General features: G+C 44.9%; 1 long non-coding RNA gene across 3 annotated transcripts in view; it reads right to left on the reverse strand.

Annotated features, from left to right (window-relative positions):
* LOC102952812 overlaps positions 1-25982 on the reverse strand; it is a 30460-nt gene extending 4478 nt beyond the window's left edge. Inside the window, exons 1-3 of one of the 3 annotated variants that reach the window (XR_006215846.1) lie at positions 25888-25982; positions 18273-18412; positions 9284-10423 (exon numbers count right to left, since the gene is read on the reverse strand). This is a non-coding gene — a long non-coding RNA (uncharacterized LOC102952812). Of the gene's footprint in view, positions 1-9283; positions 10424-17257; positions 17295-18272; positions 18413-25887 lie in introns of those variants that run through there. The other 2 variants (XR_006215848.1, XR_006215847.1) reach the window with 2 other exon arrangements.

The raw sequence follows: 25982 nt of genomic DNA on the forward strand, positions 1-25982 counted from the left end.
GACTTCAGCTCTCTCTCTCTGTGGTGGACAGATCCATCAGGCAGAAAATCATAAGTATATATCTGAACTGAACAGCACAATCAATCAGCTGGATCTAATTGACGTTTATGGACTACTTCATCCAACAACAACAGACTATACTTTCTTCTCAAATTCCCATGTAACATTCACCAAGATAGACCATACCTGGGCCATAAAACACGCTTCAGTGGGGCGCCTGGGTGGCTCAGTTGGTTGAGCGTCACTCTTGATTTCAGCTCAGATCATGATCTCAGGGTTTGTGAAATCCAGCCCCGTGTTGGGCTCATGCTGACAATGTATCACCTGCTTGGAATTCTCCCTCCCTCTCTCTCTGACCCTTCCTTTCTATCTCTCTCAAAATAAATAAATAAACTTAATAAAAAAAAAAAGCACTTCACTGGATTTGAAAGAATAGAAATCATACTAAGTCTGCTCTCAGACCACAATGAAATTAAACTAGAAATCAATAACAGAACAGTAACTGGAAGATCCCCAAATATTTGGACATATTAATATATATTATAACCATTATATGGATGTATTAATATAAAATGTATTAAACAGCGTACTTCACAAATAACAAATGGGTCAAAAAAGTCTCAAAATTAAGTCTTAAAACTGTAAAATATTTTTAACTAAATGAAAATGCAATTTAATAGGAATTTGTGAGAGCAGTACCTAAAGGGAATTTTATAAAAAATAAAGAAACAGGGGTGCCTGGGTGGCTCAGTCGGTTAATGTGTGACTTTGGCTCAGGTTATGATCTCATAGTTCATGAGTTTGAGCCCCACATTGAGTGAGCACAAGCCCCAAGCCCCGCTTCTCTCTCTCTCTCCCCCTCTCTCTCTCTTCCCCTTCTCTCTGCCCCTCGCTCACTTGTGCCCTCTCTCTCTCTCTCTCAAAAAAAATAAAGATAAAAAATAAACAAATTCATAGCACTGAATGTGCATACAGTACTGATACATGCTACAATATAGATGAGCCTTGAAAACATACTAAGGGAAAAAACAGACACAGAGTCCATGCATTGCATGATTCCATTTATATGACACGACTGTCATACACAAATCCATAGAGACAAAGTAGATTAATGGCTGCCTGAGGCTGGGGAGCATTTCTCCTGGGGAGTAAATTTGGAGTCACTGCCAGGTGGATTTCTTTTTGGAGTAATGAAACGTTCTAAAATCGGGGGTGGGGCGTTTGGCTGGCTCAGTCTGCATACTCAAGAGTATGCAACTCTTGATCTCGGGGTTGTGAGTTCAAGCCCCACTTTGGGTGTAGAGATTACTTAAAAATAAAATCTTAAAAAATAAATAAAGTAAAATAGGGGGCGCCTGGCTGGTTCAGGTGATAGAGCATGTGACTCTTGATCTGGGGTCATGTGTTCAAGCCCCACATTGGCCGTAGAGATTACTAAAAAAAAAGAGAGAGAAACAAAAGTGTTCTAAAATTGATTGAGGTGGTGGTTGCACAATTCTGAGTATACTAAAAGCCATAAATTGTACAGGCTAAATGAGTGAATTGTACAGTATGTGAATTCTGTCTCAATATAGATGTTAACCAAAAACAGTAAATAGGAAAAAAAAACTCTAAGTAATCTAAAAGGTGTGAGCAATTTTAAATGATTTTGAAATGCTAGATAGTAGAAACACAAACTAAATAGCAAAAACAACCAAAACAATTATTAAAACCATTCGCATCTAGGACTGACCTCCCCTTGAGTCACCATATTAATCAAACAGCCTTTGGTTCCACAGGGCATGATGGACTTGTGTGGTACGAGATTGCTATGGCCTGAATGTCTGTGTCCCCCAAAATCCATAGGTTGAAATCTTACCCCCATAAGGTGATGAAATTAGGAGGTGGGGCCTTTAGGGGTGATTGGGTCATAAGGGTGGAGTTCCCATGGATGGGATTAGTGCCTTATAAGAGACACCACCGAGCTCCCCAGTGCCTTCCTCCATGTGGGGACACAAAGACAGCTGTCTATGAACCAAGAAGCAGGCCCTCACCAAACACTGAATCTGCCTGCCCCATGAACTTGGACTTCCCAGCTTCCAGCACGGTGGGAGATACATTTCTGTTGTTTATAAACTATTCGGTCAACGCTATTTTGTTATAGCAGACAGAACGGACTGTGACAGAGGTCAAGTAGCATGAATGCAGCCATCCTAAGGCTGTCCCAACACACTGAAGGCTTCCAACCAAGGGGCACAGGAGAAAACTAGAGGTGCAGCCTTTTTCCTAGGGAAGAGTATGTGCACGGGAGGCCTACCCTGGATTGGGACCCTCACATGTCTTAAAGATGCATGGAATTTCACATCAAAATCCTGCATGCCTCCCCGCCTCAGTCAACCACCCCTCCCCCAAATCCCATGTACCAATATGAGCCAGAGCACAGCAGCAGCTGCCTCCTGTGTAAGGGCCTGGGTGTCTGGGCTCTTCCAGTGTCCCCACCCCCACTGCTAACCTCACTCCTGGGTGGCCAGTCGAATTTGCTTTACCTGCCTGGCCCCTAAAGTAAATCCCTGTACCCCACCAAAGATTTCTAAGGAAGGGGCGCCTGGGTGGCTCAGTTGGTTAAATGTCCAACTCTTGATTTTGGCTCAGGTCACGACCTCCCATTTGTGAGTTCGGGTCCCAAGTCCAGATCCGCACTCCTGGCATGGAGGCTGCTTGGGATTCTTTCTCTCTGCCTCTCTCTCTGCCTCTTCCTCACTTGCGTTCTCTCTCTCTCTCTCTCAAAATAAATAAACTTAAAAAAAAATTTTAATTAAGAAAAAAACATTTCTAAGAGAAATACCTGCTCCTTTGGTTTGGAAGAGAAAGAAAGAGGGGACCGATCATCTTTTTGCCTTTAAAAAACGTTCTTCAATTCTTGGCTAAATTTAAAATATGAATCATAAAAGCAAAGGCATGGTGGAGAGGGAGAGACAGGGGACAAAAACCCCTCTCTGGAGGGGAACAAAAAATCTAGATTTAGAAACTACTAGGTTTAGGAGCTGGGTTCCTCAAGCCAGGACATCAGAGAGTATTTAGGGGGTGCTTTGTGGTGACCGTTGGCCGTTATACTTTGGTTTCAGTTTTAAGCACATGGCTTTTAAAGGGACTTTCCCCAGCGGAGCAGGAAGAGCTAACAACTGGAACAGTCGCAGAACAAGGAGCAAACTTAGCTGAAAACAGCTGCTGCCTGCAAGCAATAAAGCGTGAGCGGCTGGAGTGTCGCACAGCTGCCAGCAGCTGGAACCAACCAGGTGACCGTCAGGTCAGAGCCTCAGGACTTTACGCACACCGAACCCTGAGGTTTGTGAAAGCACGATGTCTTCCGTAGGGCGGGGGAAAAGGAAATGAAAGCTAATATTAGGTTGAGCAGCTACTGGTGACACTAAAAGTTCATGCCAAGTCAACGTGAAGAAAAATGCCCAAAGATGGCCTTTCTGGGGGAAGATAGAGGGATCACTGAGATGCAATCAGTCAGGCCCACCCTCCCCATCCCGAGATACAAATTACCACCCCCTCTTCCTGCCTTCAGTTAAAAATAAGGAAGGGGGTGCTTTTTTTAAAAAAAGATAGGACATTAAAAAGTAACAGGTGGTCGGGTGCCTGGGTGACTCAGTCGGTTAAGCATCCAACTTCAGCTCAGGGCATGATCTCACAGGTTTGTGAGTTTGAGTCCCACATCAGGCTCTCTGCTGTCAGCACAGAGCCCGCTTTGGATCCTCTGCCCCTCTCTCCCCCTGCCCCTCCCCTGCTCATTCTCTCTCTCTCTCTCTCCCTCTCTCTCTCAAAATAAATAAACATTAAAAAAAAAGTAAAAGTGGTAAAAATTTGTCCCCTCAGATGCCCAGGTCCTCTCTGCAAAGAAAATATAAGTTTCTTTTGTTTCCTTCCAGAGCTAGTTTATATATGTACAAGAAAAATATATCATTTTCCTTTTTTTTTTTTTTTTTTTTTTGTAAAAAAGGCAGCACATTAGAACACAGTTCAGACACTTGGCTTTTTCACTTCTCAGTATGCCTCAGAGACTGTTCCAGATCCTCACAGACTGAGTTGATTTTCTAGTTTGTATAGTATTCCTTTGTGTGGTTATACCATCTTTTTTTTATTAATGTTGAGCCTCAAGGTTATTTCCAGCCTTTGCAACTACCAACAGCGCTGGAGTGAAAAACCCTGTATGTGTGTAATTTCCTACGTGTGCTCGGAAAGGTATGTTCCCAGAAGAGAAAATGCTGGGAATATTTTGCTAGTTTTTGCCAACTTTACCCTCCCATTTGCAATACAGGCCGGTGCACCAGGCATGAAGTGAGGCGATGTCAACCCCACTGTTTTGAGAAACTGCACAGGTGAATGGACCCCAGGGCTGTGGGTTCCAGGCCCCCAAGGAAGGGTTGTGCCTTCCTTCCAAAGCTCTTCCTCTATTCCTTTATTATACAGAATCATCAAGTTCAGGATGGTCATTTTTTCAGTCTCTCTCCCCTGCTCTGTCCTGTGAGCCTCAAGAGCTAAGGCTGGGCCTTATACACCCTTGTACCTCTGACGTCTGGCCCAGAGTAGGTGATCAATAAATGCTTAGCAGATGAGTGAACAAATTAATAAATTGGGTTCCTAGATTCCACCTAGGAAAAAGAATTGGAAACTACAGAATAGGTACTACGGCTATAGCAACCTTAAAAGACTTGATTTCCTGCAATATTTGTGGGGGTATGGCGAGGGCGGGGGTGGGGTGGGGTGGGTAGTGGCCCTTTTGCCTGTATTTCCCTAGAGAGATTAGCAATTAAATATTGAAAATGAAAAGAGCCTGTGCCTTGCAGGTCTCCAGAGTATCTTGACTCAGCCAGCAGGCACCCCCATCCTCTGGGCCCACACTGACCATAAGGCCAGAGTCCCAGGTGGTGGCTTTGTGGCACCACATTTTCATGAAATGCGGGGGTATTTCCAGAGCTGCAAAATGCCAGGCACTGTGCCCTGTGCGGTCTAAGCTCCACCCTGGTGGGATTTCAGAGTGTTGCCCCCGCTACCCATAGTGAACATTTATTGTTTCCGCTACTCCCTAGGACCCATCCCTCCTTATCCAGCAGAAGACATTGCTGCTGGCCCCTGACCTCAAACATGAGGAGCCAGCAAACAACCATACTGGCCTCATTAGAATGACTCTCGGGCTGTTGCAGGCCCCTCTATAGATAAAGGCTTGCTCCTTCTGGCTGGGCTTGGCTGGAGAGGAATGGGCAGGAGCTGCTACAGCCACTTTTTGCCATCCCACAGGGAGAGCTTGCTGAGAATACAGCCTAGAGCCAGGAAGCAAAACTAAATCATGAATGAATCAAGGTCCTGACATTTATATCCAGCCATGGCTAACGTTAGATCCAGCCCCTGGAATTTTCACTTATGTGAGCCAATAAATTCCCATTTTTGCTTAAACCAATGCCTGCCAGGCTTCCAGTTATATGCAAGAAAGAGTCCTAAAATGTGGCCCCTCTAAGTATAGAGAACGGATCACATGAGAGACACTTTTTCACAAGGCTGCCAAAGCCCTGAGCATCTGGGGTCTGGGCATTTAAAAGAGGCCTCTTGCAAAGATTAAGAGAAAGGATTCCTGGAATACGTGGGTGGTACGGAGACGCTAAGGAAAGCCATTAAGGGGCATTCTACACTACACTGAGACACAACAGATGTAGAAGACACAGAACAGGCCTGACAAAAGCCACGCCTACATCTAGGGCCTGTTAGCCTGGCCCAGGAGTAGGACTGGGGGGTGGTCACTCAACCCCTGCCACGGCGAAACATAATCATAAATGATTGTTATTGGGGTGCCTGGGTGGCTGTCAGTTGAGTGTCCGACTCTTGATTTCAGCTCAGGTCATTATCTAACAGTTTGTGAGTTTGAGCCCTTTGTCAGGCTCTGTGCCAGCAGTGGGAAGCCTGCTTGGGACTCTCTCTCCCTCCCTCTCTCTCTCTGCCCCTCCCCTGCTCTTGCTCTCTCTCTCTCTCTCTCTCACTCAAAACATATAAAATAAACTTAAAAAAATAAAATAAATGATCATTGTTGTTCTGTGTCACTATACAATAGATAACTGCACAATCTTCCTTCTCGTACCTGTTTTTCTTCCCCTATCCCCTGCCTTGGTTTATGCCAGTATCACTTCCTGGGATAAAGATATATTTGGTTTTTGTCTTGGATTCCTGGTACACAGCGGCTAGAACCGTTGGGATCTCTAAAGTAATGCGTGTCTTTTGTCTGCTGATGAACTGACGAGGGGCTGGGAGTTCCTAGAATGCTTCAGGATGGGGTTTGGAAATGTTCTGGGTTGGTGAGCACATTGAAGTACTCAGAGAGTGAGCACCCAGAGAGGGCAGAGAAGCTCCATGCCACCCCACCCGACCCCCTAAAACCTTGCCCTATGCCCCTCTTCCGTCTGGCTGCTCCTGAGTTGTATCCTTTATAATAAACTGATAAATCTAAGTAAAGCGTTTCCCTGAGTTCTGTGAGCCATTCCAGCAAATTACTGAACCTGAACAGGGGGTTGTGGAAACCACCAATTTAAAGCCAGTTGGTCAGTCACCGTTGGGAACCCGGACTTGGAGTTGGCATCTGATGTGGGAGCATCTTGTGGGACCCAGCCTCCTTACTGCCTCTCTAACTCCAGGTAGAGAGTATCAAAATTGAATTGAAGTGGTTACTGAGAGGAAAAACCCACACACACTGGGTGTCAGAAGTATTGTGAGTAGAAGCAGTTCAGACCTCCCTGACTCCCAAACCAGAAAACCCCTCTCACTGCCCACCTTCCCACTAGCCCTGCTCAATCACTTGACAAGTGTTGTGTATTGGGTATTTTATTTTATTTTATTTTATTTTATTTTATTTTATTTTATTTTATTTTATTTTATTTTTTGAGAGGGGGCCAAAGTGAGTAAGGAGCAGAGAGAGAGAGAGAGACAAAGGGAGAGAGAATCTCACAAGGGGAAGAGAGAGAGAAGCGGGGCTTACCCGAAGTGGGGCTCGAGCTCACCCAATGCAGGACTCAAACTCACGAACCATGAGGTCATGACCTGAGCGGAGGTCAGATGCTTAACCCACTGAGCCACCCAGGTACCCTGTATTGGTTTTATTATGACAAAACTGAGGTTGTTTTTAAGAATAAAGCCATTTTGATAGAAGAATAAAGTAAGCTGCGTCAGGAGGTCACCATCTCATCTGTTGTCACTGATAAGCACTCAGTAGGTCAGCTCTTGTGGGGCACCCCTGGGGGCTTATCAAGTAAAAACTTACAAAGAAGCAACTATGTCAACGGGACATTTAGACTATAAATACTGTGCATTTGTGAGGACCATCCCAGTGTTTGGTCTGGCCAAGGCAACTCTTTGCTGATCTAAGTAGCTCTCTAAAGACCTTGGGGCATAAAGGTGACTCCTTTACCTCTTGCCCAACACCTACACCAGCATTCTCTAGAAACGAGCTCTAGCAACAGGGGACTCTGACTTCCATACTGGCACCCGGATGTCAGCTCTCTGGTTGGCTAAGTCATCTCTCCTATAAAGGAATACCTGAACTAAATTTGGACTTTATTCTTTTCATCCTCCCTTGCCTGGAACAATAGTGTGATTAATCTATAATTGGTTTTTATGCCACTGGCTTGTGAAATTCTCACAGTGAACCTGTGTTAAATAAATTGCTGGCAAATCTGCCTCAAATAAAACAACCTGTTAACCTAATTCAGCTTCCCCAGCATGTCTCATCTCCCCGCTTCACCTTTCATTCATCCTTTTATCTATTCAGTCACAGGTATTTACTAATCCCTTTCTCTGTGCCAAGAGAGGGCTTACCCGAAGTGGGGCTCGAGTTCACCCGATGCAGGACTTGAACTCATGAACCGTGAGATCACGACCTAAAGATTAATGAAACCTGGCCTCTACCCTAAGAAAATCACAGTCTAGTGGTAAGTCAGAAATCAAAATACAGTCATAAAGCAATGGGATTCACACGGAGACAGAGGGATACACAGAGCCTCATAGAGCCCTGAGCAGAGGTCTTTGACCCAGCTGGGAGTGTTAGGACCTAAAACGTCAGTGAACTTTTCTTGGTGGAGGTAATGACTGAGTTTTAAAAAATTTAAAGACTGAAGGAGAACTGGCCATGCCAAGAGGAGAGGAGGGAACATGGCAAGCAGAAGGACAGCTTAGAGAATGGCCCAGAGGTGAGGGCAACATGGTTTAAATGCACTCATGAGCTGAATCCAGGCTCATGTCACTTCTGGCCTGGACAAGAGATAATTGATGGCTCTTCCCCCACTCCCTGTGGCCACCAGAAAATCTTCTAAAGCTCAGTTGTGACTTCCTGTCTCCCTTGCCTACAACCCTCTGCTGGTTCCCCTTCCTGACCCGCGGTCTCTCAGCCTCTCTCTTCATAAACTTCTTAGGATGACTTTGACAGTATTTCCCATCTCTGAACCTTCATCTCTGCTCTTCACTCTGCCTGGAATTTCCTGTCTTGCCTTGGCTGATGTGGCAAACTCCTATTCATACTTCAGAGTGACTCAGATGTGACTCAGATGTGACCTATCCCACAAAGAGCCCCTCCCACTTGCACTCCCCCCTGTGGCGCACCCATTCCATAGCCGGACACTTCACCTATTTACTAGTCTGCGTCTTGTTTCACCTGCCAGGGTACAGACCTCCTCCACCCACCACCTTCAGCTCCTGGCTCACGCAAAAGTGCATCTAAGGACCTGTAACATTCCTGACACCCTCCACATCTAGAAGGAGCCGATGGCAGGGGACTGTTGACCAGGGAAGGCCTGAGTTGAGGCTGATGCATCTGTCCCCAACTCTGCCTCAGACCCGGCTTCAGATTCAGCCTCATGCTTCCCAACCAAGGCTCTGAGCTGGCATCTCAACCAAATCTGCCTCCCCTTTGTCCATGGATCCATCTAGACTCCCACTTATAACTGTAAGATTCTGCAGCTCAGACGCAGTGTATTGCTGACTGTGTGGCCATTATGATTGTGAACTTCTTACATTTTATGTAGGATACATGTTATGCACCTTATGAATAAGACCAGTAAAACTCATTTGAATCTAAAAAATCTCAATTGAATTTTATTATTTGTTTGTTTGTTTATTTTGAGAGAGAGCACAAGCAGGGGAAGGTGCAGAGAGAGGAGACAGACAATCCTAAGCAGGCTCTGTACTGTCAGTGCAGAATCGGATGCAGAACTCCATCTCAGGAACCACAAGATCATCACTTGTGCTGAAATCGAGAGCCAGATGCTTAATCAACTGAGCCACCCAGGCGCCCCAAATTTTTTTAAATTACAAAACCAAGGCTCTTTCCGTGTACAACAGTCAAGTAAGGTAAGGAAAAGTACCCGTCTGCCCCAAACTCCCCACTTCCTCAATCCTAATCACTCTGTTACTGTTAACAGGTGGGTGTGTGTCTTTTAAGGCTCTTTTTCGGGCCTGTACAAGTGTGTGTGTAATTTTGCTCTCCTTCTTCCTAAAAATATACATACATATATATATAAATATTTAAACTTGATGGACATCTTTGTCAATACACATAATTCTATTAGATCCTTTAACAGCCACATGGAAGGAGTTCGTTATGTCAGAGGTCAGCAAACCATGGTCTGCAGATCAAAGATGGCCCAAAACCTAAATGAAATTTTACTGGAATGCAGCCACACCCATTTATTTACATATTGTCTATGGCTGCTTTTGCACTAAGACAGCTGAGTTGAATGGTTTCATCAGAGATTCTGTTGCCCACAAAGCCTAAACCGTTACCATCTGGTCCTTTACAGAAAAAGTGTGCCAACCCCTGCAATCTATGGCTGTACCAGGCTTTCTTTAGCAATCCCATATTAATAAAATTTAAATTGTTTCCCTCTGCTCAGTATTACAAACACTTCCACAACTGACACATTTTTTTGGTCAGCATTACACCAGTTGATTACCACCGTTGGTTCTCAGTGTGTGAGAACATGACCAAATGTGAACCCAATATGTCCACACAGAAAGATGACCTTTAAAAAGGGTCTTCAGGGGGTACCTGCCTGGCCCAGTCAGTAAAGCATGTGACCATTGATCTCAGAGTCATGAGTTCAAGCCCCAGGTTGGGTGTGGAGCCTAATACATACAGACATACAAACATACATACACACATAAAATGAAAAGGGTCTTCAGGTTAACAGACCAGGTGTCTGAAGAGGGGACTCCAGGATTAGGAGCAGTTGCCAAAGTCCTGGAAGCAAACGGCCACACAGAGATATATGATCTTCATGATAAAGAACGAGGACAGCCACCAAAGAGCATCAAAAAACACTCTTGGGTCCAGGGTGAGGTGAAAATAAAATATACATACCAGCAATCAGCGGCCTACTTTTGATGATGGCAGGACATAAAGGAGCTCAACAAAAGAAGGGAAGGAAAGAAATTAACAATTACCAACTGCTTGCCAGACACACGAGCTGGGCACTCAATATGTAGGCATGGTATTCCAAACGTTAAAAAAACATCAAGGCATGGGCATCAGCCAATCGGAACAGATGCAGACCTTAAATAACCAGTACTGCTGAACTGAGCCACTGAATATCCTGCTGCCCATATTTAATACTCAATTTAATCCCCACAGTAATATGCCACCTGACAGCCAAGAAAAGCCCTTTGAGGAAAAACATCAACCCACACAGAATTCCTCTTCCTTTGAGGAAGCCTCAGGAATATTCCTCTTCATTCTAACCACTGATGGCAACTTGAATAAGCAATTATCAGAACTCGTACACAGTCTCAGACTGTACCGGGGAATTTGGTTATGTGTGTATACGGTTAAAATCACATTGTTTTAGATAATTTTCCAAAGAAGATATACAAATGGCCAACAAACCTATGAAAAGATGCTCAACATCATTAGTAGAAAAGTACAAATCAAAGCTGCAATGAGGTATAGCTTTACACCCAGTAGGATGGCTACAATAAAAAGATGGACAGGGGCACCTGGGTGGCTCAGTCGGTTGAGCGTCCGACTTCAGCTCAGGTCATGAGCTCATGGTGTGTGGGTTCGAGCCCCACGTTGGGCTCTGTGCTGACAGCTCAGAGTCTGGAGCCTGCTTCGGATTCTGTGTCTCCCTCTCTCTCTACCCGCCCCCCCCCCGATTGTTCTCTCTCTTTCTCAAAAATAAACATAAAAAAATAAAAAAATAAAAAAGGATGGACAATAATCAGTGTTGGCAAGGATGTGTGTGTGGACACTGGAGCCCTCAGACATTTATGGCAGGGAGGTAAAATAGTGCAGCCACTGTGGAAACAGTTGAGTAGTTCCTTAAAAAGATAAACATAGAGTTACCCTCCATATGACCCAGCAGCTCTACTCCTACGTGTGTACTCAAAAGGAAGGAAAACATGTCCACACAGAAACCGGACACAAATGTTCATAATAGCATTAATTCAAATAGCCAAAAAGTGAAAATAACACAAATGCCCTTCAAATGATGAAAGGGGAAAAACAAAAGGTGGCATATCCATAAAATGGAATATTATTTAGCCATAAAAAGGAATGAAGCACTGATACATGCTATAATGTGGGTAAGCCTTGGGGTGCCTGGGTGGCTCAGTCAGTTCAGCATTTGACTTCAGCCTAAGTCATGATCTCCCAGTTCGTGGACTCGAGCCCCATGTAGCAGTTTGTGCTGATGGTGCATAGCCTGCTTGGGATTCTCTTTTCCTCTCTCTCTGCCCCTCCCCCACTTGCTCGCGCTCGCTCACTCTCTCTCTCTCTCTCTCTAAGTGAATAAATAAACCTGAAAAGAAATGGGTAAGCCTTGAAAACATCATGCTAAGTGAAATAACAGACACAAAAGGCCACACACGGAATGTGTGATTCCACTTTTCAAAGTTTCATTTATTTATTTTTTTAGTAATCTCTACACCCAACATGGAGCTTGAACTCACAACCCCAAGATCAGGATTTGCATGCTCTTCCGACTGAACCAGCTAGATGCCCCTGTAGGATTGTGTTTTTAAAAAATGTCCAGAATAGGCAAATGTAGAGGCTGAAAGTAAATTGGTGGCCAGGGGCTAGGGGAGGGAAAAATGAGAAGTTACTGCTAATAGATACAGGGTGATGAAATGTTCTAGGATCAGATAATGGGGATGGTTACACAACTCTGTGAATATACTGAAAACTGCTGGATTCACCCTGTAGAATAAAATTCTCTTAACAGTTACACACTGTTATACCAGTGAACCATATTGATCAGTGCTTTGCCTTAACATTTCATCCCAAAGCTGTCTCTGTACAAGAGAGAACATTTGCTTCATTTTGGTGCACCTCACCTAAGCCCTCATTCCAGCTAATCTTGCTAGTTCCTTTCTGAAACCAAGCATTCTGCTCGGCCCTGTTGCTAAGGGGACAGCTTCAGACTGTGTTCTCCCATAGGTCTTGCAGGCCCCGCACCCCCCTTCAGACCAAGCTCGCTGGTTTTCTTTCTTTTTTAATGTTATTTATTTCTGAGAGAGAGAGACAGAGACGGAGTGTGAGAGGGGGAGGGGCAGAGAGAGAGAGACACAAGATCCAAAGCAAGCTTCTCGCTGAGAGCAGAGAACCCAGTGTGGGGCTCGAACTCACCGAACCATGAGATCATGACCTGAGCCAAAACCAAGAATCAGACACTTAACCGAGTCAGCCGCCCAGGTAACCCTAGCCAATTTTCTTTCTGCACTTAGTGTCTTCTGCCACCCTTATGGGGACAAGAGTCAGCACCACTGGATGGGAAGAAAGAGAAGAGAGGGAGGGAAGGTAGGAGGTGGGGAAGGAAGGTCCCAGGTCACTGAAAGCCAAATCTTACTCTTGACTTATTTATTTTATTGGTTTGATAGTGTTTTTATTTATTTATTTATTTATTTATTTATTTATTTATTTATTTATTAAAAGAATGTTTTAATGCTTATTTATTTTTGAGAGAGAGAGAGAGAGAGAGAGCAAGCAGGGGAGGGGCAGAGAGACAGGGAGACACAGAATCTGAAGCAAGCTCCAGGCTCCAAGCTGTCAGCAGAGCCCGATGTGGGGCTCGAACCCACGAACCATGAGATCATGACCTGAACAGAAGTCAGAGGCTTAACTGACTGAGCCACCCAGGCGCCCCTGGCTTGATAGTGTCTTTTAATTTTTCTTCTTTTTCCTTCCCTCCTTGAATCCATTCATTCATTCTTTTTTTTCTTTTCTTTCTTTCTTTTTTTTTTTTTTTTTTACATTTATGGATTTATTTTGAGAGAGAGAGGGAGTGTGAACAGGGAAGGGGCAGAGAGAGAGAGAGAGAGAGAGAGAGAGAGAGAGAGAGAGAGAATCCAAGCAGGCTCTGTGCTGTCAGTGCGAGCCCAACAGGACTTGATCCCAGGAACCATGAGATCAGGACATGAGCTGAAATACAGAGTTGGGTGTTCAACCAACTGAGCCACCCAGGCACCCACTGTTTTTCATACATTATTCTTAGTGGACCAGGTACAGGACCAGGACCTGAGGAAGCCACATATTTTTTCTTTCAGATTCCTTCTTGCTTTTGGTGAAGCTCCTCTTCCTTTTTCACTATTCACAATTGACATCCCACCTGACTTTCCCCAGTGACCACATAGCCTTGATGGCAGAAGCCCCGTTCCTGGAATTTGTGATCAACACCTGTACAGCTCCTGACAACCCGAAACCCACTCCTATATTTTCCTGTTTCAAAGCCCATGTACACTGGAATCTAATTCCTGACCTAAGAGATGCCCAGTGCCCACAGTTCACTCAGAGTGAAAGAAGCCAGTAGGTTCTGGACATTGTCTAAGTTACCAGCTCTTCACACTTCGCTAAGTTATTAGGGAAAGGACAATTAGCAACCCTCAGCCTTCGTTCAGGTGAAGGGTCACTTGTAGTGAAGAGTAGGAAAAGTGACTTCATAGGGGCTTGAGATTGGATGAAAGGGATAATTGGGTCACAAACTGAGAGTACAGCCACAGGAATAGATCAAGAGGGAGTCCTAGCTCACAAAAGGTCAAGGTAAGTCCTACGTGCTGGTTACAGGGCGCCTGGTTTGAGGCAACATGGCAGGGGCCGGGGTGTCCATTAACCTTTAAAGTATGGCTTACTGGGGCACCTGGGTGGCTCAGTTGGTTGAGAGTCTGACTTCGATTAAGGGCATGATCTCGTGGTTCGTGAGTTTGAGCCCAAGTCCGGCTCTCTGCTGTCAGCACAGAGCCCGCTTTGGATCCTCTGTACCCTCTCTCTCTGCCTCCTCCCCCACTCATGTGCACTCTCTCTCTCTTAAAAATAAACATTAAAAAAAAACTTTAAAACTAAAGTATGCCTTATTATTTTTACCTGTTACGTATACCTTCCTCTTTGAGGAACAAACCTTGCCTGCTTTAATTAGAGAGTGATAACAACAACAAATAACACTTAGAAAGGCTTATTCTAGGCCAGACACTAAACTGAGTGCTTTATATAAGTAAATAAATTCTATGGGTGGGGAGAAGCCACTCTTAATACTTGTAGACCAGTGATCCTTGAGGTTTCCCCATAAGAGTTCTGAAGAGCTGACCCCAACATGGGGATGGTGGGCAGCAGTGGTGTGAGAGAGCACAGGGCTCCAGGTTCAAAAGAAGCAAAAGAAGACTCAGAAGCCTGGTAGAGGATAGCCTGGGACTGTGTCCAGCAATGGAGGAGCAAGCTCAATCTCAAAATCAGGACCCAGGCTGTAGACTGGAATTGGAAAAGAAGTCAAAGTGGGAGGTAGGTTCCCAAAAGGGGACAGTGTTCAGCACCCCACTGAGAGGCTGGTGCTACAACACCTAATCCCAGTATGGTATGATAAATCTAATCAGGTCTACATCGAGAGTTCTTGGGGGGTACCTGGGTGGTTCAGTTGGTTAAGCATCAAACTCTTGATTTCGACTCAGGTCATGATCTCAAGGTTCATGGGTTCAAGCCCTGCATTGGGCCCCACAACGATAGTGTGGAGTCTGCTTGGGATTCCCTCTCTCCGTCTCTCTCTGCCCCTCCCCTGCTCATGTTCTCTTTCTCTCAAAAACAAATAAACTTAAAAGAAAAAAAAAAAAGAGTTCTTAGGGCCAGAGGTGTGTGTGGGGTAAGGCACAGGATGGCTGTGGAGTTCAGGGATGATGCTGGTATGGATTTCCAAGCCTGGTTTTCCAGTGGGTTCAGAGAGGGCAATACGTGGAAGAACGAGGGCAGGATCCAGTGCTCCAGGTGGTGCTCAGAGTCGATCAGTCAACAGGGAGGGCAAGGAAGAGAGCAAGACACAACAGTAGGACCCCAAACAAATGGCCAAGCCAAGGATGGCTTGACAAGCAATCCTCGCTTGCCAAGGTAGGGCAAACAATGATTTCAGAAACACGTAGGATTAGTGGGTGTCCCAGGGCCAGAGTATAAAGCAAAGACGTGGAAATGGCAACACAGGAGGTCAGGGATCAGCCCAGGGCTAGCAGAGCGGAGTCTGCTCCCAACGTGCTCCCCGGAATGAAGGTGGGTAGATGGGCTACATAACAGGTGCTGATACTCTCCCGAGAGCCAGTCTGAAGGGGCTGGGCAAAACCCAAATATCAGGAGGTGGGACAAGGATAGAGGAAGTACATTCAGAATAGAGAGAGGAGGCAGTCCTGGAGAAACTTCCTGTGACACTTGGAGCAAATCAAACATGGTTTTACACCCCGCGGGGAAGAAGGCACCAATGAAGGCATCACTCCAGTTCAGAGGCTGAGTCCTCCTTCCCTCCTCACTGCTTCCACACTCCCCGCCTGGGGGACTGGCTCAATAAGTGGACTTATGGAAAGTAGCAGTGGGCAAGCTGTGAGCCAGCATTTACTGAGCTCTTACTGTGGCCAAAAGCAGTTCTAAGCATGGCCCTTTAGTTATGGTTCATCTTCTCAGACTTTCCATTCTTTCTTCCTTAAATGAAGTTCTCTTTTTGTAATTGTTTATCAACCACAACCTCTACAAGCACCAAAATGACAAGTTTCAGACAAAATGACAAATATCTGTTAATAAGGTAGTCATTGCATGCATATTACAAAAAAAGGGGGGGGGCTGACTAGGCTTTTTTTTCCCATTGTTGGGAGGAACAAAAACATCATACGTGCTTGTCGAGCTCTCTGGAAGTGGGGCACCTGTGTATACCTTATTCTTGTTCAACTGATTTGTAGTTTTAAGTCACTGAAATTTGGGGTTGCTTGATATTGCAGTACAATTTACCTTATTGTGATTTATAGGAGTATAGGGGAAGGAGATCAGGACAGACTTCACAGAGAAGCCAGTAGAGAACAGACAAGAGGACATTCCAGAGAAGGGATGGGAGCCACTGACCTGTTCCATGGTCTGCTGTGGCTGGTGTGCAAGACAGAGACGAGAGGAAGAAGGAAGAGAAGAGGCTGCAGAAGATTGGGGCTAGATCATGACAAATCCTAAAAACTTCATTACGGAGTTGTAGAAAATGAGGAGCCAACAAAGGGTTTTGGGGGAGTACAACCTTACTGGATTTATATTTTAGAAAAACCTCTAGAGAGAGCAGAGGCTAAGAGATCAGTTAGGAGGTGATTATTACACGTTGGGTGTAATGAAGACCTAAATCAGAGACAAACTTTTTCAGTAAAAGGTCTGATGGTAAATATTTTAGCCTTTGTTTGCCATATGGTCTCTGTCACAGCTACTCAATTCTGCCCTTGTAGCACAAAAGCAGTTATAGACAACATATAATAAAAGCATGTGTCCCGGGGCACCTGGGTGGCTCAGTCTGTTAAGCACCCAACTTCGGCTCAGGTCATGATCTCATGGTTTGGGAGTTCAAGTCCCGTGTTGGTTCTGTGCTGACAGCTCAGAGCCTGGAGCCTGCTTCAGATTCTGTGTCCCCCTCTCTCTCTGCCCCTCCCTGATCACACTGTCTCTCTCTCAAAAAAAATAAACATTAAAAAAAAATAAAAATAAAAAGTGTGTCCCATTAAACTTTAATTTCAAAACAGGTGGTGGGGCCAATTTGGCCCATGGGTTGCAGTTTGCCCACCTTTGACCTAAAGTAATAATTGGACAAGGGCACCTGGATGGCTCAGTCGGTTGAGTGTCCAAGTCTTTGATTTCAGATCAGGTCATGAACTCACACAGTTCATGGGTTTGAGCCCTGCATCCGGGTCCATGCTGGCAGTGCAGAGCCTGCTTGGGATTCTCCTTCTCTCCCTCTCTCTCTCTGCCTTTCCCCCCGGCTCAGGTGTGCACATGCTCGCTCTCTCTCTCTCTGAAAATAAACAAAGAAAGAAAGAAAGAAAGAAAGAAAGAAAGAAAGAAAGAAAGAAAGAAAGAAAGAAAGAAAGAAGGAAGAAAGAAAGATATACAGGACTCTCAATTCTTAGGACCTGGGAGAATTCACTCATTCATTCACTCATTCTTTCATTCATTCATCCACTCATTCCTTCAACAAATACTTTGCTTGTGCTGTGTGTGAAGTACTGGGGATTCAAGATGAATGACAGGGGAACCTGAGTGGCTCAGTCGGTTAAGCATGCGACTTCGGCTCATGTCATGATCTCACAGTTCATGGGTTCAAGCCCCACATCAGACTCTCTGCTGTCAGCGCAGGGCCTGCTTCATATCCTATTTCCCTCTCTCACTGCCCCTCCCCTGATTGTGCATGCTCTCTCTCTCTCAAAAGTAAACATTAAAAACAAATTAAAAATTTTTTTTAAATAAATGATACCTGTCCATGAATAGCTTCGTCCAACATTTAGACCTGTAACTGGGTGTGGGGGATGAAGAGAAAATGTAGTAACAAGGAGGTAAAACTTTAAAGTTGCTCTCATCCCTGCCTCCTTCTTTCCTTTAAGCATCCTCTGGGATCAGAGACACCCAATACTTTTACCCTCTAGCATGAATGCAAAGATGGGTTACTGTGAAATTACTGAGGCTAAAGCTTCTGGATCCCTTGCTTCCTGAAACAGGGTCTTCTCCTACCCTGTCTAATTTTATATTTCTTGCTTAAGTGTTGCCCCTCAGAAATATGTAGGTCTCATTCACCCAAATGTGGTCCTACCCTTGAGTGAATGTTTTCCAGAGCCAGGTCTCTTAAATGCTGCTTTTAGGAATTACTAGCTAAGGATCCTGGTTTCAGCTTTCATGGTTTCTCTCAGGGGAGCTAAGAAGCTGGGGACCATCCTCAAAGTCACAAGTGTAGCCGATCCCATGTCTGTTCCCATTATGTCCACTCTCCTCCACTTACCATCAGCCACCCCTGCTCCCTCTTCCTTCAAAGTCAGCCCTGGGCTGCAAAGCTTCTTCTGACCCAAGCTCTTTGGAATTCGATGCTCCAAGAATCCCCTCAGCAACCTCTCAGTGGGCCATCAGGGCAGGCAAGGACACCTGCAAGAAATGCAAAATTAGAGTAATAGAAGGCCCTGTTTCAGGAAGCAAGGGATCCAGACGTGGGGCTGGTGGGAGGAGCCAAGGCAGTGCAGCAATGGAGAGCCGCTGGAGGCTGGCCACTGCCCGCTGCTGGCCTTCCCAGGGCAGGGCTGTTATATCAAGCTCACCAGCGGACTCAGGTTTATAGGCATTTATCCAGAGGAGACCGCACTCTGGGAAATGTTTCACTTCACCCAAGTCACAGGTGATTCAAAACTGGAATGTTATCAGTGTGCGAACAGGAGGGCTCGCTGGCCAAATAATTGGCTCTGGTCACTTGCTCAGAGTCCTATGCCTTGCCAGGCAAGTCCACAAAGCATACCAAATGACAGACTGGGATTTGAGTGACTGGGTGGCAACAATACTGACTCCTTAAGAGCAAGTACTGTGCCTGTTAGCCTACGGTCACATCTCCAGCAGCTAGTAAAGGCCCCTGACCCACGGGAGGTGGTCAGTAAAGTCTCTGATTAAAGAAAGGGGATTTGCTGTTCTTAGGAGATATAATGATTTCTTCTAAGATGACTGCCATTCTTTTGGACTAGTTCTCTCTAAACGAACAGCACTAGCCAATAGTATCAGAGCATCTTTATCCTTGGGTAGTGTGGGAGATACCCTATAATTTCTCCAGACAAGCCACACACAAGCCTTCTGTTAGGACTCATTATCTCCCGAGCATCCACCTTAACTGTTACATTCCAGGGTTCTTTTCCAGAGTATGTTTTAACTCCTTGATAGGTTTGGGGGGAGACTTGGTGACACTCAGAACAGATACCAGCTGTAGAGGTCTTGTGCATCTGAATTCGTGTTGATTCCACTCACTTAACTTCATGTTGTTGTTGTTGTTAAGATTTTATTTTTGAGTAATCTCTACACCCAATGTGGGGCTTGAACTCACAACCCTGAGATCAAGAGTTGCACAATCTATCAACTGAGCCAGCCAGGTGCCCTTCTACTCCCTTGACTTCAGAGCACCTCAAGTTTGAAGGGGGACTTAACCTCATTTTGACCTCACACTTTCTAATTGATTAAGTTGTTCTTTCCAGCTTATCTCTTAACTTAGGCAAAAAGACCCTGAGGGCAAAGCATCCCCTGATGGGAACAAAAGGACCCCCTCAAGCAATCAAGACAGCCCTGAGCCAGCAACACCCGCCTGGGATTGACCCCAAGACAATGACGACTTGACCTTCACTGCCCACCTGCCTGTATTGACCAACCTTTGTCCCACATTCTCCTTACATAACCTGGAAGTATTTTCAGCACTTTGGAAACAGTCTTTGAGAAGCTAGTCCACCGTCTTCCTGGTGTTGCCTCACTGAAATAAAATCCCTTTCTTGTTTCTCCACCACTCATCTCTCTGCCTTTGGATTTTATCAGCGGGGAGTGGCCAAACCCAGCTTGGGACCCCTGGAGCCAGGTGCTCTGGCACCCCTGCTGCGGCCTACACTTTGACTTTCCTTAGAGCAATCAATCCTCCATAAGCCCCATTCTTCCCAGGATCTCTCCATGTGGGTGTGTGAGGTTAAGTTTGCATATGATGTTCAGGCATAGCCAAGCAGGAAATGCTTTCATTAAGAATTCAGAGACCTATGGAGATAACCCATGATGGGGTAGGGAAGTTGTGGGTCACGAGGGTCAAGACACCAGGGCTCCAGCTCTGGACATTTCATTCATTTCACAAATAAGAACCCAAGGCCACTCTCCCAGCCTACATAGTGCAGGGCTGTACTTGAAAGCCCAGAAATGAAGAGACACTCCCTCCCAAGAGGAACACGGTGGGGGAGGGAATAGTTTAATTTCAATAATGGAGGGTTGTAAAATGAATTGGGAACACTTAGTGGGGTGGTTCTCCAACTTTATTGCGCCACCTGAATTCCCCATGGCTGTTCTTTCAAATGTAGATCCTGCGTGCCACCGCTCAGAAATTCTAACTTTAAGTCTTAGAGTGCTCAGGGACTCTGAAAGCTTAACTAGCCCCCTTCCTTCCCCCATCCCCCCACCCCACCAAGGTGATTCTAGAAGGAAGGGGTCAGGAAAGGGGTTGCAAAGGCAGAGATCTACACCTTGTTTTTATTTTTGCTTTTTTTCCTAAGTTTTTATTGATTTATTTTGAGAGAAAGAGCACACGGGCACATGCTTGAGTAGGGGAGGGCAGAGAGAAAGGGAGACAGAGAATCCCCAAGCTGGCTCTGTGCTGTTAGGGCAAAGCTCAAAGCAAAGCTGGAACCCACCAACCGTGAGATCACGACCTGAGCCCAAATGAAGAGTCCGAGGCTTAAACAACTGAGCCACTCAGGTGCCCCTACAGCTGATTTTTAAAGGAAGGAGTAGAAACTTACTAGGCACAGAGGCACAAAGTGGTATGACCTTACCTTCCACTTTGGGAAAAGGAAGGCCAAGGGGTAGGACTGCCACAACTTCCTGCCCTACCCAAACTGACAGCTTTATCTCCATTGACAACTGTCAGCAGAGACTGAAGTGTCCTGCCTCCTGGTGAAAGCAAATCTTATCTGGGCTCCTCCTCACTCCCTCCTCCACGTGCCCCACTGAACACTGACACACACACACACAGGAACGCAGCTCTTCCCCTCGGCCTCTAAACGTGCCGGAGTCTCCTGATTTCAAAAACAATTGGCATCAGAACGGTTCCCTTCACTCGAGGACCTACTCCACTTACCACCTTCTATCTCCCAATTATTTCAATGCCAATCTTTTTTAAACATAAAAAAAAAAAAAAAAGGAAAAAGGGGAGTTCCCCGGGTGGCTCAGTTCATGTGAGCATCCTACTCTTGATTTCGGCTCAGGTCATGATCCCAGGGTCATGGGATGGGGCTCTGTGTTGGGCTCGGCGTTGAGCGTGGAGCCTGCTTGAGATTCATTCTCTCTCTCTCTCTCTCTCTCTCTCTCTCTCTAAAAAAATTTAAAAAAAAAAAAGTTTACAAAGCTAGTCTATGTTCGTTATAGAAAATTTCAAAACTAAGGGGGAAAAGTCCCTTCACATTTGTATCATATGCTCTCAAAATACTCTTGACACTTATCAGAACACCAGTTCAATTCAATTCATTTTGTCACCAGAATGTGAACAACTTGAGAATGGGAACATGGTTTTCTTTCTCATCCTTGTGTCTTTGGTGGACACAGAAGACTCTCAATAAATACGTATATGTTGAACAGGAGAACCTGGGTAGCTTAGTTAAGCATTCGACTCTTCATTTCATCTCAGGTCATGATCCCAGAGTTATGGGATCAAGCCCCCACTTGGGGTTCTCTCTCCATCTCTCTTTGCCCCTCTTTCTCCCTTGCACACACACTCTCTCTCTCAAAAATAAACATTAAAAAATATGTATTGAACAAAAATGTACATCATTTATATTGCCCCCTCTCATAACCATATTAAGAATCTGGGATCTATCCAGTCTTTATTAAAGAAAGAAAGAAAGAAAGAAAGAAAGAAAGAAAGAAAGAAAGAAAGAAAGAAAGAAAGAAAGAAAGAAAGAAAGAAAGAAAGAAAGAAAAGAAAGAAAAGAAAGAAAGAAAGAAAAAGAAAGAAAAAAAGAATGGCATCATGCCGTTTAGAAAAGGCATCATTTAGAAAATGACCAGAATATATTTTGAAACCTGCTTTTTTCACTGAAAATGTACCACAGATATATTTCTAGCTGCTTTGGTTTTATATAAAGCATAATAACTTTGTCTTCAGTTTTAAATATTAAAAAACAACGTAACGGGGCACCTGGGTGACTCAGTCGCTTAAGCCTCCGACTTCAGCTCGGGTCATGATCTCAAGGTTCGGGAGTTCCAGACCCACGTCAGGCTCTCTGCTGACAGCTCGGAGCCTAGAGCCTGAAACCTGCTTAGGATTCTGTGTCTCCCTCTCTCTGCCCCTCCCCTGCTTGACTCTCTCTCTCTCAAAAATAAATAAACATTAAAACACACAAAAACTTTTTTCTAAAAAAAGAACATTATGATAAACATCCTTGTATCTAAAATCTTTACATGTATCATGATTCAGATAGGCTAAATGTCTTGAAGTGGGATTGCAGTGTCAAAGAATGGGCAAAGCCTACGCATACCTCTTGAAATCCTGTTTTGCAATGGCTTAACAATTCATATGGGTAAATAGTAAGAAACAGGACTTAAAAAAATATCAGGGGGCACCTGGGTGGCTCAGTTGGTTAGCGTCTTGACTTTGGCTCAGGTCATGATCTCGCGGTTTGTGAGTTCGAGCCCCGCGTCAGGCTCTGTGCTGACAGCTCAGAGCCTGGAGCCTGCTTTGGATTCTGTGTCTCCCCTTCTCTCTGCCCCTCCCACGCTCATGCTCTGCCTGTTTCTCAATAATAAATAAACATTAAAAAACAATCAGTGTGTGTGGGAGGGTCTTAGAATGCTCAGGAAAGGCTTTTCCAAAATGATCTTAAGTTAAGCCTGTCATATGAAGACTCCGGTACAGACATGCCAGAGAAGCAAATGCAAAGGCCCTGAAAGCAGAAAGAGAGACCAGACTAAAGCCAGGGCAACCCACTTAACACCGACCACATGGTGCGTAACACTGACCACAGGGCAGAGAGTAGTAGACAAGTAGACAAGTCTATATAGACAAGTCCTATATAGACTTTGGACCTTGGTAGGCATTTCAGTTATCATCTGTAAGAGATCTGAAACATTGAAAGTGAGCCATTGGGATGCCTAGGTGGCTCAGTTGGCTGGGTGTCTGCCTCTTGATTTTGGCTCAGGTCATGAACCCAGAGTCATGGGATCAAGCCCCACATTGGGCTCTGCACTGAGCATGGAGCCTGCTTGGGATTCTCTCTTTCTCTCAAAATACATAAATAAACATTAAAAAAAAAAAAAAAAGTAAGACATTGAAGGGCTTTAAGCAGTGGAATAGGATCCAGTCTGTGATTTTAAATAACAGCTCCAGGAAGGAAACAGATCAAGATATAACAATGTTTGTCTCTGGGTGTGAAGATTATAAGCAACTTTTTTATGCTTTTCTGTATTTTCCAAAATTTTTCTGATGAACATGTATTACTTTTACAGTTTGTTTTTGAGTAGGTTCCACTCCCAACGTGGGGCTTGAACTCACAACTCTGAGATCAGGAGTCACATGCTGTACCAACAAAGCCAGCCAGAATGCCAGTTTAAAAAATTTAGTCAAAAAAGAGGCATGCCTGGGTGGCTCAGTTGGTGAAGCAACTGACTCTTGATTTTGGCCCAGGTCACAGTTCGTGGGCTCAAGCCCCCCATCAGGCTCTGTACTGAGAGTCAAAAAGGAAAAAAAAAAAATAGCTAACTGGAAATGGTACAATGAAGACAGCATGATTGGTAGTAAGGAGTCAAGATCACTCTGAGTCTCAAGGATGGATGATAGTGGCCTGAAATGGTTTGGCTGCCTCGGGAATGGAGAAAGGGGTGAACTTGACCAATGTTTCATGGATAAAATTTTCTGGTGACCAACAGGCCATGAGAGGTAAATGGGAGGGAAGTCTAGGATGACTGTTGACTTCATCTTAGGTGTCTGAGTAGGTTGCGACTCTGCTCAACTCTAGGGGATATAGGAAGAGCACAGACATGGTAGGGAATAGGAGTGGCTCACAGCATTAAAAACCAAACAATAAGATTAATCAGGTTATAAAGCTGAGGAAGAGAAGTGAGAATTCTTCCAAGAAGCTTGACTCTGAAGAGAAAGAAACAGGGCAGTACTGGAGAGAGTATAGTGTTGGAGTGGTTTTTTTTTTATTTTTATTTTTTAATATTTGAGAGAGAAAGAGACAAAGTATGAGTGGGGAAAGGGGCAGAGAGAGAGAGAGAGAGAGAGAAAGAGAGAGAGAGAGAGAGAGAGAGAGAATCCTCAGCAGGCTCCAGGCTCTGAACTGTCAACACAGAGCCCGATGTGGGGCTCAAACTCACGAAGTGTGAGATCATGACCTGAGCCAAAGTTGGACGCTTATCCAACTGAGCCACCCAGGCACCCCTAGGGTTGGAGTGTTCTTGGACAAGAGAAATGAACCAGTGAGGCTGAGCAGTTGGAAATACAGATGTTGAGGGGGAGGCTAAGGGAGCATGATCCAAGATGAGATGAAGTGGGATCCTAAGCAGAGGTGGGGATGAACCAAAAGAGGGACATCTCCCCTCCACCCAATCTGTACATTTCCATCATTTTGTGATCTGCTGTGATCTGCACTTCAAGCAGAAATAGAATCACGCAACGGATTCAGGGCTGGGAGTTTGCAGAGCTGGTGCAGCTTGAAAATGAGGGGGTCTAAAGAGTCAAAGGTTATGAGGGAGAATAGTGAGTGGACCATGGTGGCACCCACTGGGTCAGGAAGAGAATGGGGTTAAAAGGAAAACAAAAGGCCAAGTGGAAGGTTCAAGGTAGTGGGGTCCTAAGTCAAAGAATACATTTAGTGCTAGATTAAGAAAACTGGACAAATAGGAAGTCGTAACAGGAAGTTGTATAACCAAGTTCCAGGTATGGTCATGAGGGGGGTGGGTGGCTGAAGTATAGGTGCACATGGTTAGATTGGAAAAAAACCAAGGCATCACAAGGCCAGAGCACTACTTAAATGTTGGCATCATTATCATTTCTCATTTGAACAATGAGGGGTTGTAAGAGTCTCTAAAGGCAGAGATTCTTTTTTTTTTTTTAATGTTTATTTTTGAGAGATCACACACAAGTAGGTAAGGGGCAGAGAGAGGGGGGACAAAGGATCCTAAGCAGGCTCCACACTGACAGTGACCTGGATGTGGGGCCTGAACTCACCAGCAGTGAGATCATGATCTGAGCCGAAGCTGGATGCTCAACCCACTGAGTCACCTAGGTGCCTCTAAAAGCAGGGATTCTTAAACGTTTTGGTCTAACAACCCCTTTACACACTTAAACCCAAATTTTAACAAATTTTTTGTAAGCTTTTTTTTAATGTTTGTTTATTTTTGAGTGTGAGCGGGGGAGGGTCAGAGAATCCCAAGCTGGCTCCGCAATGTCAGTGCAGTGCCCCACTTGGGGCTCAAACTCATCAACCGTAAGATCATAACCTGAGCTGAAGTCAGAGGTTTAACCGACTAAGCCACCCAGGCACCCCAGCAACAAATATTTTTAAGAAAAATAACAATTTTCCAAAAGAAAAACATTTGGAGGTGTGACAATGTTTTACAGCTTTGCAAATACCTTTAACATTTGGCTTAATTGAAGACAGATGGATTCCCTCATCTGCCTCTACATTCAAACTATTGGGATGTGCTGTTCGAAGTATACAAGAAAATCCAAGTAGTGTCACTGCCCCCTGAGAAAGATCTTGAGGACACTGGACTACACCTTCAGAAGTTACTTTAATAAGCATTCTTCCCGTTTTAAATCATTCACTCATTCATTCATTCACTCACTCATTCAACACTACTGGATCCCGGAGATAGAAATGAATCATGTGATTGCCTACCCTGGAGTTTAGCTGAGATGAAAACTAATTAAAAATTACAGCACAGGGGCGCCTGGGTGGCTCAGTCAGTTGAGCATCCGACTCTTGATTTCATC

The sequence above is a fragment of the Panthera tigris genome, chromosome A3 (genome assembly GCF_018350195.1).
Source record: "Panthera tigris isolate Pti1 chromosome A3, P.tigris_Pti1_mat1.1, whole genome shotgun sequence".
NCBI classification, from domain to species: Eukaryota; Metazoa; Chordata; class Mammalia; order Carnivora; family Felidae; genus Panthera; species Panthera tigris.